Genomic DNA, 19,425 nt, shown 5'->3' with positions numbered 1-19,425 from the left:
ATAGATTTTGATGGAATTTCAAAACCTTAGATTAGGGGTTCCCAAACTTCTTTTTTATGCCATGGACCCCTACCATTAACGAAGGGGTCTGTGAACTTCAGGTTGGGAACCCCTGCTGGATGCATCTTGACAATTTGATGTTAGTGTCCCTCACGAGCCAAGACTAGATCTGCACTTGTTGCAAGGAAAAACAACAGAAGTGGATTAAACTGAGAAATGAAAAGTACGGTAATATACATGTGTTAATCTCATCCTCTATCTATCATGTCTAGATATGACTATAAGGAGACTTGTCATGGCTATGCTGATATCTACTGAAGAAAATGATTAATGACTTGAGATTACCACTATTATTGCTTTATCCAAAGAAAAACATTCATCTTTGCTGACAGAAATTTCATCCAGCTTCATGCACACTCTGACTGGTCACCTTTTAATAGCTCTTCCTTGTTAATTCTGTCCCAACCTCACCCCATCGAGCCACCTCGCAATGTCGTCTACCATTACCACACAAATTCGCAAGAAAGCATGAATAATTTTTAAATGCCGTGCAAAGTCAATATGAGGCAGCAAAGCAGCGTTGCGGTTCACACGACGGTTAGCGATTAGGGTTCAAAGAGCGATCTGTGGAATGCTCTGCCACAAACTGCAGTGGAGGCCAAGTCCATGGGTATATTCAAAGCAGAAGTTCATAGATTCCTCATTGGTCAGGGCATCAAGGGATGTGGGAAGAGGGCAGGTGTGTGGGGTTGAATAGGATACAGGATCACCCAAGATGAAATGGCAGAGTGGACTCGATGGGCCAAACGGCCTAATTCTGCTCTTTTGTCTTATGCTCGAATGATCTCATTCAGCCCGAACCTGCAAGACTGCGTTACAAGAGGAAACTACAGGCCAGTTAGACTGACCTCAGCGACTGGGAAGATGTTGGAGTCGATTATTAAGGATGAGCTCTCAGGGTAATTAGACCATAAGAACATAAGACATAGGAACAGAATTAGGCCATTCAGCTGATCGAGTCTGCTCTTCATTCCATCATGTCTGATCCCAGATCCCACTCAACCCCATACACCTGCCTTCTCCCCATATCCCTTGGTGCCCTGAAAAATCAGGAAACTATCAGCTTCCACTTTATATATACCCACGGACTTGGCCTCCACTGCAGTCTGTGGCACAGCATTCCACAGATTCACTACTCTCGGGTTAAAAAAAAAAATCCTCCTTACCTCTGTTCTAAAAGGTTGCCCCTCAATTCTGAAGCTGTGCCCTCTAGGTCTGGATACCCCCACCATAGGAAACATCCTCTCCACATCCACCTTATCGAGCCTTTCAATAGTCATTAAGTTTCAATGAGGTCTCCACGCATTCTTCTAAATTCCAGTGAGGGCCGGCCGAAAGCTGCCAAACGTTCCTGATATGTTAACCCCTTCATTCCCTGAATCATCCTCGTGAACCTCCTCTGGACTTCCTTCGATGACAACACATCCTTTCAGAGATATGGGGCTCGAATCTGTTGACAATACTCCAAGTGCGGCCTGACTAGTATCTTATGAAGGCCTAGCATTATCTTATTGCTTATATATCCTATTCTCCTTGAAATAAATGCCAACATTGCATTTGCCCTCTTGAAGACCATAAGGCTATAAGATGTAGGAGCAGAAGTAGGCCATTCGGCCAATTGAGTCTGCTCTGCCATTCAATCATGGGCTGATCCAATTCTTCCAGTCATGCCCACTCCCCTGCTTTACCAGAGACTAAACCTGTAAATCAACACCTTCTGGGAGTCTTGCATGAGGACCCCTAAGTTCCTCTGCACCTCTAATGCTTGAATTTTTCCCCCATTTTGATATCAGTCCGCACTATTGTTCCTTTTACCAAAATGCATTATCATACATTTCCCAACACTATTCCATCTGACACTTTTTTCCCATTCTTTCCCATGCTGCAATCGCTTTGCTTCCTCAGCACTACCTACCCCTCCACCCATCCTTGTATCATCCACAAACTTTGCCACAAAGCTCTCAATTCCACTCTCTAAGTAATTGAGAAACAATGTGAAAAGTAGCGGTCCCAATACTGATTCCTAAGGAACACCACTGGTCACTGGCAGCCAACCAGAAAAGACCCCCTTTATTCCCACTTTCTGTCTCCTGCCTGACAGCCATTTTCCTAACCATGCCAGTATCTCTCCTGTAACATCATAGTGTTACAGCCTTATGTGAGGCACCTTATCAAATGCCTTCTGAAAATCCAAGTAAATGACATTAACTACCTCTCCTTTTGTCCACCCTGCTTGTTACTTCCTCAAAGAATTCTCACAACTTTGTCAGGCAATATTTCCCTTGACAGAAACCATGCTGACTTTGACTTATTAGATCATCTCCAAAAACCCCAAAACCACATCCTTAATAATAGACTCAAACACTTTCCCAACCACTAGCTGGAATATAATTTCTTCTCTTTTGTCTTCCTGCATTCTTGATGAGTGAAGTGACATTTACAATTTTCCATTCTTCCGGAACCACGCCAGAATCAAGTGATTCCCGAATGATCACAAGTAATGCATCCATTATGTCTTCAACAACCTCTCTCGGGACTTTGGGATGCAGTCCATCTAGTCCAGGAGACTTATCCACTTTAAGCCCTTTCAGTCTGCCTAGCACTTTTTCCTTTGTAACAGCAATGACACTCACTCCTGCTCCCTGACACTCACGGACCTCTGGCACACCGCTAGTGTCTTCCACAGTGAAGATAGATGCAAAGTACCCATAACATTCTACCTCACCAGCATCATTTTCTAACGTTCTAATATCAACTTCCACCTCCCTTTTACTCTTTATACAACTTCTAGTATCCTGCTTTATATTACTGGCTAGTTTGCCCTCATTGTTCATCTTTCCTCTCTCAAAGCTTTTTTAGTTGCCTTTTTTTTTTGGATTTCAAATGATTCTGAATCATCCAAGTTCCCACTCACTTTTACTACTTAATCTGTCCTTTTGTTGGCTTTTATGCTCCCTTAACTTCCCTTGCCAGCCATGGTTGCCTATCCCTGCCATTTGAGAACTTCTTCTTCAGTGGGACATTTCCATCCTGCACCTTGTGAACTATTCCCAGAAACTTCAGCCATCTCTACTCTGCCATCATCCCTGCCTGTATCCTCCTCCAATCCAGCTGGGCAAGCTTCAGAGTTAACTGAGATTCAGAGGGCTAATAAATCAGCCATGGTAGAATGGCAGAACAGACTCGATGGGCTGAATGGCCTAATTCTGTTCATGGTTCTATGGGTTTGAGTTTCAGGAGATCGAAGTTGGGGAAATGAAAGACAGCAATCCAAGGAAAGGATAAAATTGGAAGAAGCTAATTTTTATCTTACCTTAAAAAAGTTGCATAATTTGTCACTATTATTCCACTTGGTCCCTGTATGCCTTCATAAACCATAAAGGTCATTATCCACTTGTACAGCACTTGGCCCTTTCTCTCTAAGGAACTATATATATGTACTGAGATTCCCATTATTAGCAAGACACTGTGATAATTACCCATTATTTTCCCAGCTTGGATAGCACTTTGCCGATGTGATTTCCAGCAGCTGGCTGTAAAGTATCCATGCATTGAGAAACAGAGTTATTTCCTATTCATATATGGCCATGCATTACGAGGAATCTCACTAAAACAGCGTGGGTTCAGATGCTTATGAGGTAGACTCCAGGGAGAGGAGGTCAGCTGTAATTGATCTGCCTTGTTCCTGCTACTCCTGGACTTTGCTGACCCCAGTAAGCTCATGCATCCTCGCATCGACTCACAAACGCAGCTGTCAATGCCTCAACAACTGATTCTTGACCCTGACTGTGGAAATTCAGAAATGTGAGACAAGTCTTTTGATGGATTGTGATGGGTAATTGAACTAATTGTTGATGTGATAACAGCCAACACATCCAAACCATAAAACACAGGAGCAGAATCAGGCCAATCAGGCCATTCAGCCCTTTAAATCAATCCTGGCTGATTTATTTTCCTTCTCAACCCCATTCTCCTACCTTCTCCCTGTAACCTCTGACACCCTGACTAATCAAGAATCAACCTCCACTTTAAATATACCCAAAGACTTGGCCTTTGCAGCCGTCTGTGACAATGAATTTCACAGATTCACCATGTTTGGGCTGAATAAATCCCTCCTCATCTCTGTCTAAAGGGATATCCTTGTCTCCAGTCCTAGACTTTCCCACTCCTGACAACAACTTCTTTATGTCTGCTCTATCTCTGCCTTTCAATATTCAACCGTTTCTATAGGATTCCTGTATTCAAATTATAACTCCTCCACTAAATGAAACATTCACTCTATCTAGACCTTTCAAAATTTCAAAACCTCCTGATGAAGGGTTTCAGCCCGAAACGTCATCACTACCTCCTCCAGTAGATGCTGTCTGGCCTGCTGAGTTCTGCCAGCATTTTGTGTTTTTATTTATTTCCAGCATCTGCAGATTCACTCGTGTTGCCTTTCAAAATTTGATTGGTTTCTATAGGATTCCTGTATTCAAATATAGGATTTAACTAACTATTGCATTAAGTGGAAAACGAAGATTTTTTGATCATGTTCCTGTGACATACTGCACAATGTTACTTTTCCCTTTTCTAATTAATATTTTCATTTGGTGCCATGGTACCATAACGGCTGGTGTAATGCTTTACAGTGCCTGCTATCAGGGTTCCATTCCCTCTGCTCTTTGTACATTTTCCCCATGACCACGTGGGTTACTGCCAGATGCTCCAAGTCCCTCCCTATAGGTGAGCAAGGATTAGCAAGCTGGTACCAGAAGTGTGACGGCATTTGAGCTGACCCAGCACATGCTCAGAGTGCATTGGTCATTGACGTGAATGAGACTTTTCACTGGATGTGTCTATGTACATGTGACAAACAAGGCTTATCTCTTTAGTCTAAGAAAGTATAAAGAGGGTGGTAATTACAGTGGTCCACACAAATCTAAATCATTGCAATTGATTCAAGATGCAAACTTATTTGTCACAGGTACATCAAAACATAAAATGAAATGCGTCCCTTGCATTAACAACTATCACACCCAAGGCTGTGCTGGGATGGCCCACAAGTGTTGACACATATTCTGCTTCAACATCGGATGCCTACAGTGCTCACAAGAACAACCCAGAATACAGCAAACAACTGGAAGAACATTTAAGCGAGATGATTGATTGAACTGAATTTCAGAAGATTGAAGTTGGGGAAAAGGGGAGAATAGACAATAGACAATAGGTGCAGAAGTAGACCATTCGGCCCTTCAAGCCTGCACTGCCATTTTGAGATCATGGCTGATCAATTACTATCAATACCCGGTTCCTGCCTTGTCCCCATATCCCTTGATTCCCCTATCCATAAGATACCTATCTAGCTCCTTCTTGAAAGCATCCAGAGAATTGGCCTCCACTACCTTCCGAGGCAGTGCATTCCAGACCCCCACAACTCTCTGGGAGAAGAAGTTTTTCCTTAACTCTGTCCTAAATGACCTACCCCTTATTCTCAAATCATGCCCCCTGGTACTGGACTCTCCCAGCATCTGGAACATATTTCCTGCCTCTATCTTGTCCAATCCCTTAATAATCTTATATGTTTCAATCAGATCCCCTCTCAATCTCCTTAATTCCAGCATGTACAAGCCCAGTCTCTCTAACCTCTCTGCGTAAGACAGTCCAGACATCCCAGGAATTAACCTCGTGAATCTACGCTGCACTTCCTCTACAGCCAGGATGTCCTTCCTTAACCCTGGAGACCAAAACTGTACACAATACTCCAGGTGTGGTCTCACCAGGGCTCTGTACAAATGCAAGAGGATTTCCTTGCTCTTGTACTCAATTCCCTTTGTAATAAAAGCCAACATTCCATTAGCCTTCTTCACTGCCTGCTGCACTTGCTCATTCACCTTCAGTGACTGATGAACAAGGACTCCGAGATCTCTTTGTATTTCTCCCTTACCCAACTCTACACCGTTCAGATAATAATCTGCCTTCCTGTTCTTACTCCCAAAGTGGATAACCTCACACTTATTCACATTAAACGCCATCTGCCAAGTATCTGCCCACTCACCCAGCCTATCCAAGTCACCCTGAATTCTCCTAACATCCTCATCACATGTCACACTGCCACCCAGCTTAGTATCATCAGCAAATTTGCTGATGTTATTTTCTATGCCTTCATCCAAATCATTAACATAAATGGTAAACAGCTGTGGTCCCAATACCGAGCCCTGTGGCACCCCACTAGTCACCACCTGCCATTCGGAGAAACACCCATTCACCGTTACCCTTTGCTTTCTATCTGCCAACCAGTTTTCTATCCATGTCAATGCCTTCCTCCCGATGCCCTGAGCTTTGATTTTACCCACCAATCTTCTATGTGGGACCTTATCAAATGCCTTCTGAAAATCGAGGTACACTACATCCACTGGATCTCCCCCGTCTAATTTCTTGGTTACATCCTCGAAAAACTCCAACAGATTAGTCAAACATGATTTACCCTTGGTAAATCCATGCTGGCTCGGCCCAATCCTATCACTGCTATCTAGATACGCCACTATTTCATCCTTAATAATGGACTCTAGCATCTTTCCCACCACCGATGTCAGGCTGACAGGTCGATAGTTCTCTGTTTTCTCCCTCCCTCCTTTCTTAAAAAGTGGGATAACATTAACCATTCTCCAATCCTCAGGAACTGATCCTGAATCTAAGGAACATTGGAAAATGATTACCAATGCATCTGCAATTTCCAGGGTGACCTCCTTTAGTGCCTTAGGGTGCAGACCATCTGGACCTGGGGATTTGTCAGCCTTCAGTCCCATCAGTCTTCTCATCACCGTTTCCTTCCGAATGTCAATCTGTTTCATTTCCTCTGTTACCCTATGTCCTTGGCCCATCCATACATCTGGGAGATTGCTTGTGTCTTCCTTAGTGAAAACAGATCTAAAGTACTCATTAAATTCTTCTGCCATTTCTCAGTTTCCCATAACAATTTCACCCAATTCATTCTTCAAGGGCCCAACATTGTTCTTAACTATCTTCTTTCTCTTCACATACCTAAAAAAGCTTTTGCTATCTTCCTTTATATTCCTGGCTAGCTTGCGTTCGTACCTCATTTTTTCTCCCCGTATTGTCTTTTTAGTTAAGTTCTGTTGTTCCTTAAAAACTTCCCAATCATCTGTCCTCCCACTCACCTTAGCTCTGTCATATTTCCTTTTTTTTAATGCTATGCAATCTCTGACTTCCTTTGTCAACCACTGTGGCCCCTTTCCCCCCTTTGAATCCTTCCTTCTCTGGGGGATGAACTGATTTTGCACCTTGTGCATTATTCCCAAGAATACATGCCATTGCTGTTCCACTGTCTTTTCTGCTAGGCTATCCGTCCAGTCAACTTTGGCCAGCTCCTCCCTCATGGCTCCATAGTTTCCCCTGTTCATCTGCAACACTGACACCTCCGAGCTGCCCTTATCCTTCTCAAATTGCAGATAAAAGCTTATCATATTGTGATCACTACCTCCTAATGGCTCCTTTACTGTGAGATTGCTTATCAAATCCTGTTCATTACATAACACTAAATCCAGAATAGTCTTGTCCCTGGTCGGCTCTCGTATAAGTTGTTCCAAGAATGCATCCCGTAGGCACTCTACAAACTCCCTATCCTGTGGTCCAGCACCAACCTGATTCTCCCAGTTCACCTGCACTTTGAAATCCCCCATAACTACTACGACATTACCTTTGCCACATGCCAATGTTAACTCCCTATTCAACTTGCACCCAATATCCATGCTACTGTTTGGTGGCCTGTAGACAACACCCATTAGGGTCCTTTTGTCCTTACTGTTCCTCAGTTCTATCCACACAGACGCTACTTCCCCAGATCCTATGTCCCCCCTTGCAAAGGACTGAATCTCATTCCTCACCAACAGGGCCACCCCACCCCCACTGCCCACATTTCTGTCCCTACGATAGCACGTATACCCTTGTACATTCATTTCCCAGGTCTGATCTCCCTGCAGCCATGTCTCCGTTATCCCAACAACATCATAGTTACCCATTTGCACCTGGGCTTCAAGCTCATCCACCTTATTTCTGACACTTCGTGCATTCAGATATAGAATTTTTAACCCATTTCTCCTCTCTCTGTTTGAATCGCTGCCTATTGTGCTTAACCCAGCTCCCCGAACTCCCATTGGGCTATACGCCCTAGAATTTTGTTGTCCTTCCTAAATTTACTTATTCTTTCAACACATTTAACTCCATGTTCCGTCAGACCATCCCTCTGTACACGAGTCCTCCTTATCACTTGTTCCGCCCCACCTTCCTCTACTACACACTTAATATTCTGGAACCGTGTAGTCCCCACCTGTCCTTTATTCTTCCTCTTGCTATCCTCTCTCACATTCTGGATCCCCGCCCCCTGCAAATTTAGTTTAAACCCCCCCAAGAAGCACTAGCAAACTTCCCTGCAAGAATGTTAGTACCGCTCCAGTTCAGGTGTAAACCGTCCCTTCGGAACAGATCCCACCTTCCCTGGAACAAAGCCCAATTATCTACAAACCTGAAGCCCCCCTTCCTGCACCATCCTCTCAGCCACGTATTAATCTTTATAATCCTCCTGTTCCTTGCCTCACTCGCACGTGGCACAGGTAGCAATCCTGAGATTGTTACCCTGGAGGTCCTGCTCTTCAGCTTCACACCTAACTCCCTAAACTCCCTAAGCAGGACCCCCTCACTCATCCTACCCACGTCATTGGTCCCTACATGGACCACAACATCTGGGTTCTTGCCCTCCCCCTCGAGAATAACCTGCACCCGATCTGAGATGTCTCGGACCCCGGCACCAGGGAAGCAACATACCATCTGAGACTCCCGATCTTTCCCACAAAATCTCCTATCCGCCCCCCTGACTATAGAATCCCCTATCAATACCGCTCTCTTCTCTTCCCTCCTCCCCTTCCTAGTCGAGGGTCCAACCTCAGTGCCAGAGACAGGACCACTGCAGCTTGTTCCTGGTAGGTCATCCCCACCAACAGTATCCAAAACGGTATACTTATTGTTGATGGAAACGGCCACAGGGGTGCTCTTCTCTCTCTGTCTGCTCCCCCTGCCTCTCTTGACTGTCACCCATTTGCCTACCTCCTGTCTTTTCGGTGTGACTGCCTCCCGATAACTCTTATCTATCTCTGCCTCTGCCTCCCGAATGATCCGTAGTTCATCCAGCTCCTGCCCCAATTCCCTAACTCGGTCTGATAGGAGCTGCAGCTGGATGCACCTATTGCAGGTGTGGTCATCAGGAACAACTGTGAAGAAGAGCACTGTGAACAAATGAAGAAGAGCACTCCAGCAAGGGGATAAAGCCAAAAAAAAAAACTCTGTACCCAGAGGTTTTCCATTACAGAGAGGGGACAGTGAATCCAATTTGCTCTGTCCAATCAGTAAAAGCATCCTGTACATTATTATGTTTAATATGAGGGGCCATCATTTCAAGGTGTTTGGAGAAAAGTACAGAGGCGATGTCGGAGGTAGGCTTTTCCCACACAGAGTGGTGGGTGCATGGAATGCACTGCCAGAGGTGGTGGTAGAGGCAGATATATTAGGAACATTTAAGAAACTCTTAAATAGGCACATGGATGAAAGAAAAATGGAGGGCTCTGTGGGAATGAATGAGATATTGGCCTTCATTTTGAGAGGATTAAAATAAAAAAATAAGGATGTAATGTTGAGGCTTTATAAAGCACTGGAGTATTGTGAGCAGTTTTGGGCCCCTTATCTAAGAGAGGATGTTCTGACATTGGAGAGGGTTCAAAGGTGGTTCATAAAAATGATTCTGAGATTGAAAGGCTCATCATATAAGAGTGCTTGATGGCTTTGTGTTTCTCCCACTGGAATTCAGAAGAATGAGGGGATACCTCATTGGAATCTATTGAATGTTGAAAGGCAGATATGTTGAGAATGCTTTCTATTCTGGGGGAGTCTAAGACCAGGGGACAAAGACTCAGATTAGAGGGATGTCCACTTAGAACAGAGATTAGGAGAAATGTCTTTAGCCAGAGAGTGGTAAACCTGCAGAATTCAAGTGCTTGGGTTTATTTAAGGCTGAGGTTGATAGGTTCTTGATTAGTCAAGCATAAAGGGATGCAAGGAGAAGGCAGGAGATTTGGGCTGAGAGGGAAAATGGATCAACCATGATGGAATGGTGCAGAAGACTCAAATGGCCAAATTGCCTAATTCTGCTCCTATATCTTAAGGTCTTATGGTGAAGGATCAGATTGATCTTAGGGTAGCTTAACAGTGTGGCACAGCATCATGGGCCAAAGGGCCTGTACTGTGCTGTACTGTTCTATGTTCACTTAAACAGAGCCTCGAACTTGCTTTGAGAAATCCATATCATTATCAGGGGACAAGTCCCTGAATGTAAAGACAGTGCTGTCAAAATGAATTTATTACATAAATAGATTTTTTTTCAAGATCTGGAACCCAACAATAATAAACTGGAAATTTTCAAACTCCAGCAGATGTGTCAAAAAGATGTCAGACTGGAAAAATAGAATTCTCTGCCTTCTTCTACTCATAGAAAAACTGATACTTGCCATGAAGTGTATAGTTCTTTATTGAGAAACTCTTGGTTTATTACTACATTACAAAACAAATATCCTGTGTTGACACATCGACAAAAATGTCATCTTTCACCTTTGCTGTAATGTTTGATGGCCATTTGGAGCCGTAATCTAATGGTTGCTTATGTAATAGATTCTTTGAAACATTTCTTTAGGTTTAGAATACAACGTGAAAGGAATCCCAAGAGTATTTTTGCTACAGTTAACTTGTTCCCATCAGGGGTCTTTTAGTTTTCAGTTACACAACATAAAAGTACAATAAATATCATCTGGGAATAAATTAACTTCAGGTTTGACTACAGAAGAAATTCTCAGATCTTTCCCTCTGATATGTAGGTAGATTCTCTGTGGTGGTACTGCACACTGATAGCCTGGAAAAGACTTGTGACGCTTGGCTGTAAATCTTGCCTGCTGTTCTCCACTACTCAAGAGCTCCCTGTGCTGGAGTAAATCTGCCTTGTTTTGCCCAATCTCTAATTACATCAGAAACACAAGAGATTCTGCAGATGCTGGCATTCCAAAGCAACACACACAAAATGCCGGCGGAACTCAGCTGGACAGGCAGCATCTATAGAAATGAATAAACAGTCAAAATTAAGGGCAGAGAGCCTTCATCAGGACTGGAAAGGAAGTGGTCGGAAGCCAGAACGACAAGGTGAGGGCAGGGAAGGATGCAAGCTGTAGGTGAAGGTTAAGGTGGGTGGATGGTGGAGGAGGGAATGAAGTAAGAAGCCGGGAAGTGATTGGTGGAAAATGTAAAGGGCTGAAGAAGAAGCAATCTGATAGGAGAGGAGAGTGGACAGCTGGTAGTTTTGGAAGGAACACATATGAAATGCTGAAGCAGCAGGTCAGGCAGCATCCATGGAAACGAACAAACAGTCGACATTTCAGGCAGAGACCCTTCATCAGGACTAGGAAAGGAAGGGAGAAGATGCCAGAATATCAAGGTGGGAGGAGGAGAAGGTGGCTAACTAGAAGGTGAAGCCAGGTGTTAGGATATTAATGGGCTTGAGAGGGAGATATCTGTTCGGGGAGAAGAGTGGACCATAGGAGAAATAGAAGAAGGAGGGGACCCAGGGGAAGTGATAGACAGGTGAGAAGAGGTAACAGGCTAGAGTGGGGAATAGAGGAAGAGGGAAGGGGGAATGAAAAATAGTTTTACCGGAAGGAGAAATTGATATTCATACCATCAGGTTGGAGGCTACCCAGATGGAATATAAGAGAAGGCTATGGACCAACACGTCAGAACAGAAATGAAACTCTGCAGATGCTGACAATTCCAAGCAACAAATACAAAATACCAGAGGAATTCAGCAGGTCAGGCAGCCTCTAAAATTGGCAGGTGAAGGTTAAGATGGGTGAGCAGTGGAGGAAGGGAAATGAAGTAAGAAGCTGAGAGGTGATAGGTGGACAAGGTGAAGGGCTGAAGAAGGAGGAATCTGATAGGAGCAGAAAGTGGGCAGGCGATAGTTTTGGAAAATCCAAACAGATAAATACATTGATTATCAGAAAGATCCAGGTAAAGCATGGTGTCACTGAAGACTCACTGGGAATTGGCTTGTTGTTGGTGGACATATCTTTACCCTCTTTACATGGGTATTTCTGCAGACCCCTGAGAATGCAGGGAGAAACCCATCCCAATAAACGAAGAGAACACATTGAATATGAAGGCAATGCAGTCAGACTATCTTTCCCCCTTAAATAACCTTTATTTCAAAACCTAAAAATAATACCCTGCAAGACTTCAAATCAGTAATATAAAAATGGACCAAAGTTGATTTTTTTTTGAAATGACATTTTTTTAATAATTTAAGGAAATTAAAATTTTACTGAGCAATGGAATTGCAGTCAGCTTTCAAACCTCTAATTTTAATTCCATGGAATATTATTCTTGGCTTTTAATGATTTTCAGAAAAGCAGTCTTGAAATGAAAATGTTGTCTTTGGCTATGAGAAACAGTATTCAAATCTACGGTATCACTTATTCAGCAATAAGGAATAAGCAAGTGCAGAATTGGGCCTAACAAAATGGAGGCCCTTTAAGAGTGATGGAAGTATGAGATACATGAGCATTCTGGACATCTTTTGGCGAAGTCAATAAGCTATTATATGGGTTGGAGTCACCCTGCTTTCCTTACACATCATCCATACTGATCAGTAAGCACTTTTTCATTTTATTCATGGGCTTTCCATCGCACAGGCCTGCTCAGTAAAGGGATGTGCCAAAATCAATGTGCTTTCAAATGTGCCTGTAACACCGAGGAAGAATCCTGATGTTTTAATGACATTGCACATCCTCTCTCAAAGTGGGTAGCTCATTAGAAGAAGGCTTGAAGTGAACGGTGGAGGTGGGCAAAAAGAATGCCCAAAGAGCTGCCACTTAACGCAGTGCCTTTGTTATTCTTAATCACTGCAAACTGGCTACTATGGTAGCCAAGGAGCTGAAGTGAGATATAGTGTACATAACGGCTTATGTGCACATTGTTACCAAATATTGAAGGAGAATCAGGTTTATTGTCACTGACGCACAGTACTATGCAAAATTCTTAGGCACATATTCATATCTAGGGTGCTTAAGAATTTTGCACAGTACTGTAGTAATTTTATGCACTGCACTGTACTGCTGCCATTAAAAAAAACAAGGAGCAGGGAGTGGGAAGCACCAGAGAGACATTCTGTAATGATCAATAGACCAATTGTTTGGAATCAAATTACCTTGCTTGGTGTCTCAGGGCTGGGTATGTCTGCACCCGTGTCACCCCCACCCCTGACACTCCTTCTCTGCCACTTGTCCCACCCACCCCCCACCCCCTGGGCTGTTCCACCCTCACATTTCCTAACATCCTTTGCTCCCACCAGATTTACAAATTCGCTCTCCACTCCACATTGACAAATACAGTACTGTGTAGAAGTCTTAGGCACCCTAGCTTTGTGTATATATACGTGCCTTGACTTTTGCAAGGTCCTGTATATTGTGAAACTTGTTTTGCAACAGCAGTACAATACTGTACATGAAATATACTATAAATTGAAAGAAGAAATATACATTGAAAACTATTAGATAAGTAGTGCCAAAAGAGAGCAAAAATAGTGAGGTAATGTTTACGTTTACAAGCCTGTGCAGCTCATTTTGATCCTGTGCAGTGATCCCTCCATACCAGACAGTGATGCGACCAGTTAGAATTCTCTCCATAGCACATCTGTAGAAATTTGCTGGGTTTTAGTGACATACCAGTTCTCTTCATACTTGCATTAATATGTTAGCCCAGGATAGATCACTAGAGATTTTGACCCCCAGGAACTTAAAACTGCTCACCCTTTCCATTGCTGATCCCTCAGTGAAGACTGGTGTGTGGTTCCTTGACTTCTCCTTCCTGAAGTCTACAATCAATTATTCGGTCTTACTGGCATGTGTGCAAAGTGGTCATTGCAACACCATTAAATCAGCTGACACCTCTTGTCCCTAACAAAGCAGCCACTGAGCGAATATTTTGGTGTTCTGCTGCTGTAGCTCATCCACTTTGAGGTTTGACATGTTGTGAATTCAGAGATACTCTTCTCAAGCAACTAATGCAATGTGTGGTTGTTTGCGTTATCATCTCCCTCCTGTCAGTTTGAATCACTCTGGCCATTCTGCTCTGACCTCTCTCATTGACAAGGTGTTTTCGCCCACAGAACTGCCACTCACTGGAAGTTTTGTTTTTGCACCACTCTCTGTTAACTCTAGAGTCAAGTCAAGTTAAGTCACTTTTATTGTCATTTCGCCCATGTACAGTACATAGTAAAAATGAGACAATGTTTTTCAGGACCATGGTGTTACATGACACAGTACAAAAATTAGACTGAACTACGTAAAAAACAACACAGAGAGAAAAAAAACCCAACTACACTAGACTACAGACCTACCCAGGACTGCATAAAGTGCACAAAACAGTACAGGCATTACAATAAATAATAAACAGACTGCTGTGTGTGACAACAGTAGTTTCTGAAATACTCAAACCACCTCATCTGGCACCAAAAATCATTCCACGGTCAAAGTCACTTCAATCGTATTTCTTCCTCATTCTGATGTTTGGTCTAAACAATAACTGAACCTTTTGACCATATCTGTGTGCTTGTATGCACTGAGTTGCTGCCACATTTGCATTGACAGCAGTGTTTATCACTCATGTGCACTCCTCATCACCATCTGAGTTTCTGCCAATGACATCAGCCAACGTATCGATGGTGTTCGCGCTGAGCTTAGCTGCACAGTCATAGGTGCATTTTTTCATTAAACATACAATGATTTGAGACAGGCTTAACTTTTATTGCTCTGTTATTTTAGTTATGAAACTTTAATTTACACAACAGAAACTTTTGGGCTGTTTAGAAAATCTTATGACATGGGAATGATTATTGCCACATGTGGGTGGAGCATGACTGGACCAATCAACATGGGGTTTTTGATTGCCCCTGGTTACACTGTGACCAGTGAGTTCCTGAAGTAAAATACTCCTTCAATAAGCTGTTCACTAATGACGTGGTAAATCAAATAGCAGTCATTACCTCAGGACTGCCAGAAACATCTTAACAGGGAAGTATTTTCTTTCTTGCCAAGTTCTGGAGAGTAACAAAACTGTCAGCAAGAGGCAGCAAATCGTTATAACATAAAGTTATAAAGTCATCCAGTACTACAGCACAAAAACAGGCCCTTCAGCCCATCTAGTGCATGCTGAACTGTTATTCTGTGTAGCCCCACACTGCACCCTCCATACCTCTCCCATCCAAACTTCTCTTGCAATGGAACCTTCATCCTTCACTTGTTTCACACTCGCATCACCCTCTGAGTGAAAGGGTTCCTCCTCAAGTTCACCTTTCACCCTTAACCCACGACTTTGAGTTCTAGTCTCACCCAACCTCAGTGGAACAATCCTGTGTGTATTTACCCCATTTAGAGTCCTTACACAAACAAGCCTGGGCAGTACAATATGGAGAGCGAGCTGCTGTCCATATAGCAAGCTCTCCCTCTCCAAGCATCCGCTGAAGCCAAAGGAGCAGCAGAGGCTGATAGAGTTTGGGCATCACAGGAGCTGCCATTCAGAATTAAACTCAATGTAGGAGTGCCTCAGGGACTACAACTATGGGTTTTCCCCTCAGGGTTTGTGCCCAAAGACTTTCCCATGAGTGGGTATGGCAACAAGGCAGTGTAGGGTTGAGATCAGAATTTTCCTTCTCCTAGATGTGCAGCCAATCACAGCTGACAAACCCCGTCTGCCCTAAGCAACTGGTTTTAGGGTGCCAATAACCTGCCTTTATCTCTTATCCTGTCTGCTGAGTTTAGAGGAGTAGGTAAGCCACGTGTGAAGGCCAGGAGCTAAACTTGGTTGTCAGAGACTATTTGAGGCACACACCATTGGGAGCATTTAATAGATAGTGGGAGCTTATCCTCACTAGCACTCCTGGCTGTAACAACCTCAGAAAACCTTTTAATACCCCTCATAATTTTGTATACCTCGATTACAAGAGCAAGGAAATCCTTTTGCATTTGTACAGGGCCCTGGTGAGATCACACCTGGAGTATTGTGTACAGTTTTGGTCTCCAGGGTTAAGGAAGGACATCCTGGCTGTAGAGGAAGTGCAGCGTAGATTCACGAGGTTAATTCCTGGGATGTCCAGACTGTCTTACGCAGAGAGGTTAGAGAGACTGGGCTTGTACACGCTGGAATTAAGGAGATTGAGAGGGGATCTGATTGCAACATATAAGATTATTAAGGGATTGGACAAGATAGAGGCAGGAAATATGTTCCAGATGCTGGGAGAGTTCAGTACCAGAGGGCATGGATTGTGAATAAGGGGTAGGTCATTTAGGACAGAGTTAGGGAAAAACTTTTTCTCCCAGAGAGTTGTGGGGGTGTGGAATGCACTGCCTCGGAAGGCAGTAGAGGCCAGTTCTCTGGATGCTTTCAAGAAGGAGCTAGATAGGTATCTTATGGATAGGGGAATCAAGGAATATGGGGACAAGGCAGGAACCGGGTATTGATAGTAGATGATCAGCCATGATCTCAGAATGGCGGTGCAGACTCGAAGGGCTGAATGGTCTACTTCTGCCCCTATTGTCTATTGTCTATTATCAAACCTCCCCTCATTCTCGTACGCTCTGGACCACAGGATTTTGCCACGCTGTGATAACAATAGTATGAATCAGTATATGGAAGAATGGACACAAGAGAATGCAGATGATGGAATATGGAGACAAACGAGATACTGGAGAACATCTACAGATGGGGCAGCATCCATGGAAAGAAATGTGTAGTCAACATTCCTGGTCATCTGGAGTGGTTGAAAAGGGAGGATATAGCCATTATAAAGGAGTTGAGGGGACGGGGAAGCAAGGTGAGGGGTGGTGATCTATAGATAGAGGAGGGGGAAGTAAAAATAGTGACCGAGGTAGGAAGGTGATAAATGGGGGTAATAAAGGGGTTGCAGACGATGGAATCTGACAAGGGAGGAAGGTGAAGGATGGAATCAGAAAAGGGATGTGGGGTGGTCAGGTGGGAAAATTGAGGGGATGGGAACCAGTGGATACTGAAGAGGGAGGAGTAGGAGAACAAATCAATGTGATCGGGCCTGGGGAGTGTGTAGGAGGAACTGGTGAGATTATATGGACAGAGTAAAGGTGCAGAAGGGGAGCAGATCACCTGACATTGGAAAGTTCCGTTTTTCATGCTGTTGTGTTGTAGGCTACCCAGATGGAGTAGGAAATGCTGTTCCTCTAGTCTGCACACAGCCTCAATGTGGCTGTGCAGGAGGCTAAGGGCAGGGGATGGAGAGGAGCATTGAAATGGCTGACAACCAGGAGCTCCCAAAGTCCATGGTGGACAGAGCATAGGTACTTGGAACTTGACAAGTATGGGTAGTTGGCAACCAGGAGCTTCTGAAGAAGTGGTTGCCAGTCTGAACCTGGTCTCGCTGACATGGAAGTGGCCACATCAGGATGGTTGGTGGTTGGAGGAGATGTACGTTAATGTCCGCCAGTGTTGCACTAGGGTGAAGGTCATCTATATCAAACATTGTAGAACAATGCCATTATCAATTAAACACAGGAAGCAGTGACACAAAGTATCTACCTGTCAGCACTTTCTCCAAAATATAGCTGCAATGCAGAAGGAAGGCCAATGAACTAACTGGAATAATTTAGGTAAGTCTCCCAACAGCTCTCATATAACAGTGTAATTCAGCAAATCTTTCTTTAGACTCAGCATTAATAATCCTTCCTTTCCTGACAGAATAATTCACTATTTCACTTGTTAGAACATAGAAGAGTATACTACAGTACAGGTGCTCTGCCAACACTTTAACCAACTCCAACAACCAATCTAACCCTTCCCTTCTATATAAGCCTCCATTTTTCTTTCATCCATGAGCCAATCAAACAGTTTCTGAAATATCCGTAAAGTATAAGACCATAAGACCAAAAGACGCAGGAGCAGAATTAGGCCGTTTCCCTCTCAAGTCCATTCTCCTGCTTTCTCCCCATAACCTTTCACACCGTGATTAATCAAGAACTTATCAACTTCTGCCTTATATGCACCCAATGACTTGGCCTCCACAGCTGCCAGTGGCAATGAATTCCACAGATTCACCACCCTCTGGCTAAAGAAATTCCTTCTCCTGTCGAAGGGTTTCAGTCCAAAACATTAACTGTGTTTTTTTCCATAGGTGCTGTCTGGCCTGCTGAGTTCCTCCAGCATTTTGTGTGTTGCTTGGATTTCCAGCACCTGCAGATTTTCTCTTGTTTCCTCCTCAGCTCTATTCTAAATGGACATCACTCTTGTTTGAGGCTGTGCCCTCTGGTCCTAGACTCCCCCTCTTCACATCTACTCTATCCAGGCCTTTCAATAACCAGGGAGATTTCCCCCCCCCCCATTCTAATAAATTCCAGGATGTACAGACCCTCAGGATCTTTCTCTACCATCATCCCTAGCATCGCGTTCCACACACCCACCACTCTCTGTGTCAAAAAACTTAACTCTGACATCACCCCGGTACTTTTCTCCAATAATGCTCCTTCATATTGACTATTTCTACACTGGGAAAATGTCTCTGAGTTAGAATTAGGTTTAATATCACCAGCATATATTGTGAAATTTGTTGTTTTCTCTCTAGCTGTCCACTTGAAAACTTTCTGTCAACATGTGAATACTTTCTGCCACTATACATTGCTCATGAAAGGGGGCAAGTGAATCTGAAAGCACCTTCACTCAGGTGGTAACAACTGAGAGAGAAAAGAGAAGTACAATGTAACACAAGTTGACCGGAGTTGATGGACTTCATTAATGAGGCGTCAGCATGGTTTTTCGGAAGAAAACACTGACAAATTTATTCGGGGGTGTTGAAGGAATAATTCACAGCACAGATAAAGTAGAACTAGGAGGGGATTGTAGTTTGATTTACAAGGAGCATTCAGCAAGATGCCAAGTGTAAGATAAGGGCAGAAGTGGAATTTATAGTAATGCATTAGCATGGATCAAGTTAACAGATAGCAACCAAAGATAAGGAGCTAATTTTGAAGTTGACAAACTCTAATATTTCAAGGACCAGTGTCAGAGGTTCAGAGGTGGTCTCAGTTACTTGTGATTGATATCAGTGACTTTCAGTCTAACAGATTTCAAGTCGTTAAATGAAACAAAGGAGAGTTGGGAAAATTGGTTGTGAAGGAAAAATAAAGATCTGCAAAAAGGTACAGATAAGTTGAGAATAAGCAAAAAAATGACAGATAAATTATTTTATTTACTTTA

Source organism: Hemitrygon akajei, chromosome 9 (assembly GCF_048418815.1).
Source record: "Hemitrygon akajei chromosome 9, sHemAka1.3, whole genome shotgun sequence".
Taxonomy (NCBI): domain Eukaryota; kingdom Metazoa; phylum Chordata; class Chondrichthyes; order Myliobatiformes; family Dasyatidae; genus Hemitrygon; species Hemitrygon akajei.
The sequence above is the reverse complement of the archived record's forward strand: the minus strand, read 5'-3'. Positions refer to the sequence as shown.